General features: G+C 33.6%; 1 pseudogene; it reads left to right on the top strand.

The window, feature by feature from the left end:
* Positions 1-3,491: 3,491 nt before the first annotated feature.
* On the top strand, positions 3,492-4,421 carry LOC112825943 (protein SGT1 homolog pseudogene; annotated as a pseudogene).
* The last annotated feature ends 6,310 nt before the right edge of the window (positions 4,422-10,731 follow it).

Raw genomic sequence — 10,731 nt, 5'->3', positions numbered from 1 at the left:
AGAACAGTGATATAAAATTCAGTAAAGTAACCCGTGCCAGAGGCAGTTGGCAGAAATATAAGCGCTGCCCTCTTCTCATTCCAAATCTGTAACGTACCTGAGATGAGAGGTTTGGTTGGCTTTACTTAAGGGACAAGGTGGCCTTACAACTAACTGTGAGAGGCTTGCATCCAGGGGCTGACTTTTGCATCGCTATGTGATCTGTACGGAGGAAGGATCTCTGCTTCTAGGAATGCCACGCTTATGCATGTATGTGTACTGATAGCCACAGGAGATCAAAAAGGAACGCAAGGAGAAAGGTAGAAGAAAGAAGGGAAAGAACAACAGAGGGAGGAAAAGACATGTCAAAGTTCTCCTGTGCTTTTAAAATTGATCATGAACCTGCCGGCGATGCTCTTCTCTCCTCCTTTTCTTCCCTTTTTACTTTCTCTTCTTTTTTCTCTTCCTTCATTCCCTCCTTCTCCATGCCCTTCTGCTCTCATTTTCTTCTTTGCAATAAAAGAGAACAGATTGAGAGGTAAAGGTGGCATGTAAGAATTTGGGAAGAAGGTAGCTTTCCATTGGCAGTTGCTGCTTCTCTTGGGTTTTACTTAGATGGCACAAGGAAATAACTGTGTGAGTGCCCATAGGAGTCTCTGCATATGAAATGGATGAAGGATATTTGCCAAAATTTGGAGATGGAGGCCAAACATGGGCTCAGCACCAAAGAGTAGATCAGGATGTGGGGAAGAAAGGGGTAAGAGGGAGGAAAGGGCTGAGTAAAGTCCATAGGGATCTGGCGTTGGCTTTCAGAGACAAGCTGTATTGGGCAACCAGAGCACGATAAGGAAATTGCTGGAAACTGGGAGTATTCTTGTGCCTTCTCAGGGACCTCATCCCTGACTCTCAGACCATCTCCCTGTCATTTTGACTCGCAAAAGATTCCTTTTTAGTATGCATTATAATTATAATCAATTTATTAGTTGTTCCTTCCCTACTAGTTTGTAATCTTCATGAAAGTAGGGATTATAAAGTGTCTGGACATAACATCATCATCGTCATCCACTAAACATTCCCACCTAGTATAATGTGTGGCACATGATAAAAATGTATTGAATATTTGCTGGAGGAAGAAATGAATGGACAGAGGCTCAGGAGGAAAGCATAGATTGAAGAGGTCAATGAATTGGACTGGGTCTTCCAAAGCAGATGTTCTCATCTAAGGGCTTTATACAGTCAAGTACTTGACTTTGTATAGTATTTATATGCCTTCAAAGGATGTTCAAAGTGGAAAAAGGATTTGTTTCACAAAATTAATTCAAATATTTACTAACATAAACAGATTTGAAAAGTAATCCAATTTTAGCAAAAGAATTTTATATTTTTTTGATTTTACAATTTATTTATAATTCTTTGTGACACCTGCTGTGGTGAGTCAGCCATTTTATAGAAATTGTTTTGGTGAATTCTGGCCCTGAATTTTAGATTGTGATTTTCATACAACTCATGATTGAATTAGCTAGGTTTGATTTCACAATTCATTAGTTGTTTTGTTTAATAGATAAAGTATGTAAATTTATTTATGTTAGAGACAGGATTCCACCCTTCCCTCCTTTTGGGAATGCTTTTATTTTATTTGCAATCATTCTCTGGCAAATTCCTTTAATAAGCTCTTTTTTTTTTTCCCCAGTACAGAATATAAAGTTTAGCGCCTCTAACAAATTATTCCAGTGAATGCTGACATAAACCATATTGTAGAGATGCCGTCAGTAGTAATGAAAGGTGTATTCTTTTCAGCGATTATAAGATTTCCGGCTTCTTAAAAGAGGAAGGAGTGGTAATCCAAGTTGAGACTTGCACATAGCTATATTGTGATGACCCAATATCATGATTGAAATCAAAGCATACGATTTTTTTTATAGCATCAATTCTTGAAATGGAAATACCATGAGAATCATGGTTGTTCAGTTGTACATAAGACCCATATTTAAACGTATAAGTTACATTTATAATTTTCCTTCATTGCTTCTAAAATTTTCTCTGGAGGTCACATTTTCAAAAAAATTGCAGTACAAAAATTAAAGATTTTAATTACTCTTAAGTGTTTTGAAATTGCTTACATATGAATGATTTTAGTTTGTTTAGGTTTAATATAACCTCAGCCATCTGTCACAAAAGAGTACTTTCTGCCATTCCCTGCTGATTGATACAAATTTATAGTATAGGAGGCTAAGGACTCTTCCCAACATCTCTTTCACGTCACAGTTTAGGCTAAGTTGAGTTAAATAATTATAAGCAAAACTGGACATATCTCACTATTCCAAGGATTCCAGTGATTCCTTTATGTGTGTGCTACAAATTCTCACTGGAGCTAATGGTGATCACTGGGACTTTAGGTAAAATTTGAGATGGCAAATTATTTTCTTATAGAATTCAATTAAATTTTATTGTTGAAATAATTCAAGCCTGCAGAAAAATTTAAAAAATAATGTAACAAACACAGAGTACACAATTTGGATTTAACAGATGTTATTTTTCTTAAGTTCATGTTTCTGTAAGTTCACACCTTATTTTTATTTGAAAGAAATGAAACATTAAAGATCCCCACGAAACCTCATCCTTGTAATCCTTTCCTCTTTTGCCTCCTCAAAGGTAGCCAGGTAACCTCTCTTCTGCAGTTAGTTATAGCCCCACATGGGTTTTTGGCTTTTTACTACACATGGAATAGATTCATAAACAATATGCAAAATTGTTGTGTGTACTTTAAAAAAATATTTATTTGAGAGACTGCATGAGTGGGGGGGAGGGGCAGAAGGAGAGGGTGAGGATCTCTCCCCGGTGAGCACTAGCCCAATGTGGGGTTCAGTTTTCACCACCCTGAGCTTATGACCTGAGGTGAAACCAAGAATTGAACACTCAACCAACTGAGCCCCCCAGGTGCCCCTGTATTGTGTACTTTTTAAAACTCTACATAAATGAGATCATACTGTGTGCATCCTACTGCAACTTCATTTTTCTCATGTAAGCTTATGTTTTGGAGATATTAATGCATGCAGATTTAGTTCACACTTCTTACCAGTTGTATCACATTTTATAGGAATAAACTGCAACTTATCCATTTCCTTATGATGAATATTTGGGCATTTCCACATTTTTGCAGTTGTAAACAATATTTCAGGGAATGGTCATTGTATTTGTCTCCTTTGAGCAGTTGTATGGGAATTTCCTTAAGACAGATTTCTGGAAATGAAATTCATGACTCATAGGGCAAGTGCAACTTTAACTTTTTTAGATATTTCTACATAGTTCTCTAAAGTTGTTGTATAAATTTTATGCTTTCAGATCAACATTAAGGTTTATTTTCCCCCATATCCTCACCAACATGTGGATGTTATCCATCTTAAATATTTATCAGCCTGGAAAGGGTGAAACATTAACCCCTCTTTATTTCATTTCCCTGTATAAAATATCTGGTTAAGATTTGTTACTAGGAGAGGGCGGTGTAGCTCATAACCTCGGAGGTAGCAGCTCTAACAGCAACAGCGATTTTTAGGGATGGCGGCAGCTGCAGCAGGACCTGCAACAGTCCAAAAGGTTTTCCAGAGCTTCTCAGATGCTCTGATCGAGGAGGACCCCCAGGCGGCGTTAGAGGGGCTGACTAAGGCTTTGGAACAGAAACCAGATGATGCTCAATATTATTGTCAAAGAGCTTATTGTCACATTCTTCTTGGGAATTACTGTGATGCTGTTGCTGATGCAAAGAAATCTCTTGAAGGCAATCCCAATAATTCCACTGCTATGCTGAGAAAAGGGATATGTGAATACCATGAAAATAACTCTGCCGCTGCTTTAGAAACTTTTATAGGAGGACAGAAATTAGATAGTACAGATCCTGATTTCACTGTCTGGATTAAAAGGTGTCAGGAGGCCCAGAATGGATCACAGTCTGAGGTGTGTGCATCCCAGAGGACTCATCAGTCAAAAATCAAGTATGACTGGTATCAAACAGAATCTCAAGTAATCATTACATTTACGATCAAGAATGTTCAGAAGAATAATGTAAATGTGGAATTTTCAGAAAAAGAGTTGTCTGCTTTGGTGAAACTTCCTTCTGGAGAGGATTATAATTTGCAGCTGAGACTTCTTCATCCTATAATCCCAGAACAGAGAACATTTAAAGTACTTTCAACAAAGATTGAAATTAAAATGGAGAAGACAGAGCTGTGAGATGGGAAAAGCTAGAGGGGCGAGGAGATGTGCCTAAACCAAAAGAGTTCATAGCAGATGTAAAGAACTTATATCCATCATCATCTCATTATACAAGAAATTGGGATAAATTGATGGAGTCTGGTGGTACAGTTTTGAGTACCAACTGGTCTGATGTAGGTAAAAGGGAAGTTGAAATCAATCCTCCTGATGATATGGAATGGAAAAAGTACTAGATAAATTAATTTGCTATCACTGTATTGCATATAAAAAATTTGTTACTAGGAGAGCAGAAGATAAGGTTACTCCCCTTTATTTCCTTTAGGATCTCAGGTGGAAGGAATTTCATTTATTATATTCCTAGGTTCATGATACAAAATCATAATTAGTCCATGCATGATCATATTTTTATTTGCCTGTTTATTTGTAAATAATGTTATGGACATCCCTGAACTTTTAGACATCTCTCTTTGCCTCCTATGGCCCTGAATTTTAAGGTGTTATCATTTCCTTGCTTTTTAGGAATTGTGCATTCGTGTGTGTGTTTGCTTTAGCTTTTTGAACTTCTTGAAGAAAGTATCATGTTGAATGATTTTGGAGACTTTATTTTACTTAACATTATGTAAGATCATCCATGATGTTGCATGCAGTTATAGTTTCTTCCTTCTCACACTCCCTTGTGTGAATAAAACATAATTTAAAAAATATTCTCCAGCAGAGGGAATTTGCATTGTTTGTAATGTTTTGCTTTCTGATTTTTCTTGTGGACGTCTCATAGTGCACATATGTGAGCAATGCTCTTAGCAAAACTGCTATGAGTAGAATTGACGGGTTGTAGGGTATGCAAGTTGCCAACTGTACTAATCTTTGAAAGTTTTTGTAAGACTCACCTGTAAAACCATCCTGATCTGTGTTACTCTCTTAAGCTTTTGCAACTCTCCAATTTCCTTCATAGTTACAGTGCCATTCAGACATTTCATGTCTTCACAGGTTAGTTTCATTAGGCTAATTTTCCCTAATAATTTGTCACCTAGGTTTTCATTACATTTGAATAAAGTTGTTGATAATATTCACTTACTACCTTTTTCATTTCAGTTGCATTATTGGTATCCTGTCTCCTTTGTCATTCATATTATTTATGTATTCCCTGTCTCCTCTTATCCCTCAGTATTACCAGAGGTTCTCTTCTATGTTGTCACCTTTCAAAGATCTGACTTACAGTTTATGGAACGTCTCTATTTCATCTTTCTAATGATTTCCTTTACTTTCTTTGAGCTTACTGTTTGCTTCTAATTTTTTGTTAGACTGTTACTCTTCAATTTTTTGGTCTTCTTTTCTAACCTGAGCAGTTAAGGCTGTATATTCTCCTCAGTGAGGCCTTAATCAATGGCCCTAAATTTAAATATAGCAGTTTGATTTTTATTAATCTCCACAAAATTTTAAATTTCTTGCCATTTATTTTGTGACCAATGAGTTCCTTAATGGGCATTTTATTTTTCCTATGCACAACTCCTTACTTAACTGTGTTGTGGTCAGAGAACATGACCTGTCTGATAGATACCTTTCATCTGAAAAATTGTGAGATTTGTTTTATGGCCTGGTGTGTGGTCAACTGTGGTAATCATTGCATGTGTATTCAAGAAGAATGTGTTTTTTCTTCTGATTCTATTTTGGATGAAACTATGTTAGCCTAGGGTGGGCGAGGAAGCTGGATGAAGTTAATTCATGTCTAGGTGTTAACGTAGGGTAACTTGCAATCAAATTGTAGATTGTATACTTCTGAGATTGATGAGATAAACCTGGCCCAGATGAGGTGGTTTGGGCCCTTTCCCAGATCAGTTTACATGTAGAAGTAGTCCAGGATTATTTATGTCAGGCGAGGTCTGGAGAGTGGATGTCATGCACACAGAAAGCCAGGGGCACCTCACTCGTTCATATGTTCTGTTCTGCCACTGGTAAACTGGAACCTCCATCGCTGTTGAAGAATGTAGCTGAGATCTCTGAGGTATATCTTGAGTGCACTTGCTTCTCTGGCTTCTCTGCGCTTTAGGTAGGTAAGCCTCATTTGATTTTTCCAAGTGGTGCTGGAAGTGGCAAATTTATTATTGCCGTTTGTCAGTAAAGTGGTTGTGTACCTAACATGGTACACATTTTCATGTTTCTTGCCAGGTAGATTTTCTTTTCTGTGAATAGTCTGATTAAATCCTATATTTAATTGTTTTCCTTTTCTTATAGATTTGCACATATCTTTATATATTCTAGACTTTAAATCCCTCTCTTAGGGGGAATGTAAATATCTTTCAGATATGGCCTATTTCTATGTTTATGAAGATTGCTACAGAAAAATTTCAGCTCACTGTGGTAAATTTGTTAATATTTTTTAAAGTTTTTTTGTATTTTTATAATTATACAAACGTTATTGAAAGACTACTATGTGCTAGGTACTAGATCTTGGGGACAGAGGAGTGAACACAATAGATAAAGTCCCTACTCCCATCTCAACAGTGGTAATAATTTCTATGATGACACATAAAACAGGGTAATAATATAGAGAATATCAAGCATCAAGCATGGGGGCTACTCTTCTATATCTGGTGGTCAAATAAGGTCTTTATGACAAGGTGACATTAGAGCAGAGAACTTATTAAATGAGGAAGCAAGCCATATAGATATATTTCCTGTGTAAGAAATCTTTCACTATCTGGTGATATAAAATTTACTCCTATACATTCTTGTAAAATGTTTTTTTAATTTGCTTTTCATTATTTAAGGCTTTATCTGTCTAAAATGTTTGTGCACATGCATGCGCATGTGTGCGCACACACGTGTGTGTGTGTGTGTGTGTGTTTGTGTGTGTTGTGTGAAGTAGGGGTATAATTTCAACTTTTTCTGCACAGGTGTCTTTTCTTACACTGTGCATTAAACAGACCACTCTGTCTCCACTATTCTGTATTGCTACGTGTCAAATACCAATACTTTCTATATAATTAAGTCTTTTTAATAAGCTCTCTGTTCTCTTCCAGTAGTCTGTTTTTGTACCAATATCCCATGAATTTAATTACCGTGTTTTTGTAATAAGTCATGATTTCCAGTTGGTTGAATCCTCTTATTACTAGTTTTTTTTTTAATGTGTCCTGGATATTCCTGGCTTTTCATCATAACATAAATTTGAGGATCAGCTATCTAGTTTCATAAAATGTTAAGTTTTGATTTTAGTTTGATATCAGTTCACTTAGTGAGAACTGACATCTTTAAAATAAAGAGTTTTGTCATCCAAGAAGAGGGTATATATCTGTTTAACAAATCTTCTTGTAAGTCTTTCAGTAAAGACTATAATTTTTTTTCTAAAATTTGAACTTATCTTCAGGTAATCTGCATCCTTTTAATAATCATTAATGATACTTTTTTTTAGAAGGGGTAACTTGGCATTTCACTTTTGATTGTTTGCTGGATGGAAATAATGCATATTTGCTTATTTAATTCTCTGCCACAGACCCATCACTTAGCAAATTTCAATTAATGATACTTTTTAAAGGATTATAGTTTATAATTGTTTATTTTATGTTTAGAAATGTAATCTTTTTATATAATGATCTTATACCCAGCAACCTTACTGAAAATTCTTATTACTTTTAACATATTTATTGGTAGGTTCTCTTGGGCTTTCTATTTAGGTAGTAATATTGTCTGTGAATAACAAGGATTTTTAAAAAATAATTCTTATACTTTTAATTTCTTTTTCTGGCCTTTTTGTATTGGTTAGGAATTCCAATAAAATATTGAATAGCATATGTATGTGCATATTTTACTATATTTGCATATATAAAAATAATATATATAAAAATATGAAATAATTTTTAGCATCCACTAATTACATAATTTAAAATTTGCACTGACTTTTCTATTGTTAAACTAACTTTATATGATTGAGATCACATGATTTGATTATTATGAATTGTTTAATACATTATTGATTATAGTTAATTAATATTTAATGATTTATGTTAGTACTTTAGCATGCATTTATCTGTGTTTCAAGTAAAACTGGACCCTCATTTTCCTTGTTTTTACTGTCTTTCTAATTTTTGATATCAAGATTACACTAACTTAAGAAAGACAGTTGAGATTTCTTTTTCTCTTGCTGCTTTGGGTAACAGTTTGCTTAAGACAGGAAGTATGTGTTATTTGAATGTAGATTTTCCTATAAAATTACCTCTGTTTTTGGTTGATTTGTTATATATGATTTTTTAAATTCCTGATTAGTTTCTAACTATTAAAAAATGCAAAATTTCTATTCTTGAGTCATTTTGGTGATAGAGATTTTTCTAGAAAGTTGTCTATTTAATGTGATTTTTTCAAATGAATTGGCTTGAATTTGTACCACTTTCTTATAGTTTTTAAGCCTGTATTTTGTCGATAGTTATGACCCCTATATTTTACAAAGATTTGCTTTTACCTTGCTTGTTTATACCTTAATCCATCCTGCAGAAAGTATGCTTAACTTGTCAGCTTTTCATAGAATCATATGTTGTTTCTTTTGTTTGTTATTATCATCATTTATGCCAGTTTCTACTATTGCTTTATTATGCTCTTTTTTCTACATTTTTTGAGCTTCTTCCATTGTTCTTTGTTAAAAGTATTGTTGTTAAAATAAGTATTCATTCACAGTGATTAAATACCAAATAGTACTAAAAAAAGGTATATAGTGAAAAGTTCTTTCCTACTTTGATCCCATCTGCTCAATTTCCATGTGGAGATTTTATGCAGTCATATTTATACAGACACCCACACAATGAATGCTCTTCCTTTGTTACTTAATAGCATATATATTTTAGAAATCTATGTATATTGACATTAAGAAATTTGAAGGTTTGGGTTTTTTTTAAAAATAGCTGGCTAGTATTCTATTGTATATTTGGATAATTATTTAACCATTCCAGTTTGGATGGGCATTGATGTTTTGAAACATTTGCTACCACAAACTATGATGCAATGTTAATATTTTACTGCATTTAACTTATCTCTCTTTAAACATATTTTTGCTGAACCACTTGGAAATAAATTGCATACATTGTGATACCTTACCCATATATATTTTATATACATCTGTGAAGGAAAATGATATTCTCCCATGTAATCACAATTTCATTGTCATACTTAAGAAAATTAACAAAAATTCCTTATATTATCCAAAACACAATTCTTATTCAAATTTCCTCAGTTGTCCCAAATATATTTTTTATATCCTCTTTTAAAAATCTAAGGTCCAATCAAGTTTCACAGACTGCCTTAGGTTTTAATATCTCTTTAATTTCTTCTAATATAGAACAGTCCCCTTTCTCCCTTGTCTTGTATCACCCTGAATTTTTTTTACAAAATCATAGGCTACTTGTTAAATAAATGTTCTCTGATTATGGATGTTTCTAATTTTTTGCCCATCACTGAATTCAAATTAAATATTTTGGGCAAGAATTCTACATAAGTAATATTGGATTATCAGTATTGGTTACATCAATAGGCACTATTGGTGGTATTTACTTTGATCACTTAATTAAGGTAGTGACAATGATATCTCTGTGTTGCAAAAGGTCTGTTTTCTTTGAAAATTATAAATATTTTTTGGAGAGATAATTCAGGCTTACATAAATATTCTCTTTTTCAACAAGGTTTCAACCAGTGGTTTTGACACTCATAATGATTGTTATCTGAATCAATTATTGCATTGGATTACAAAATAATTGATTTTTTAATTCTTCACTCCTTTTACATATAATAGCTGTGATTCTTTAAAGAACAATTTTCCTTTTTTTCTTCTCTCCTTTCTCTCTTTCTCTCCTAGGGAAACTATACTCATTTTTTAAAATGTTTTAAAAAATATTTTTCTTTGCAATCATTATCTTTCATGATGCTTAAATTATTCCAAGTTTGGACAATAAGAGCTGCTTCAAGAAAGCTTCTCTTCTTGACCAGCTCTACTTATTATTAAGCACATCCTTGATTTATGGAATTGCATTTCTCTCAATATGAGTAAGCTTGATCATCTTTTCACATGTATGAAAGGCATTTGTATTTCGTTTTCTGTAAAGAATTGATTCATACCCTTTGCTAATTTTCTATTTGGTTGATATCTTTTTTTCCTATTGATTTGTATAAAATTGTTATATTTAAAGAGACTAGATCTTTGCCTGTAATATTAAATATATCATCCCCATTTTCATTTTTGACTATGATTTTTTTGCCACATGGATTTTAAAATTTGTATTCTCTTAATATTATGATTTTTTTAATAGCTTCTGGATTTTGTGTCACTTAGATAAACTTTCTGCACTCCTAGATTCTACAGGAATTCTACTATATTTGTCATAGGACTTCTGTAATTTCATTTTTACATTGACACCCTGGATCTATTAGGATTTTGTTTCTCTTGTATGGTGTGTGGGACTGATTCAACTTTATGTTTTTCTAAATGGTTATCTAGCTTTCCTCACTTCGTTATTGAATAGTTCATATTTTCCTCCCTAGTTTGAGATGATGCTTTTATCATTT

The sequence above is a fragment of the Callorhinus ursinus genome, unplaced genomic scaffold (assembly GCF_003265705.2).
Source record: "Callorhinus ursinus isolate GAN/ISIS: 27379988/994484 unplaced genomic scaffold, GSC_fseal_2.0 scaffold4, whole genome shotgun sequence".
NCBI lineage: Eukaryota > Metazoa > Chordata > Mammalia > Carnivora > Otariidae > Callorhinus > Callorhinus ursinus.
The sequence above is the reverse complement of the archived record's forward strand: the minus strand, read 5'-3'. Positions and strand labels throughout refer to the sequence as shown.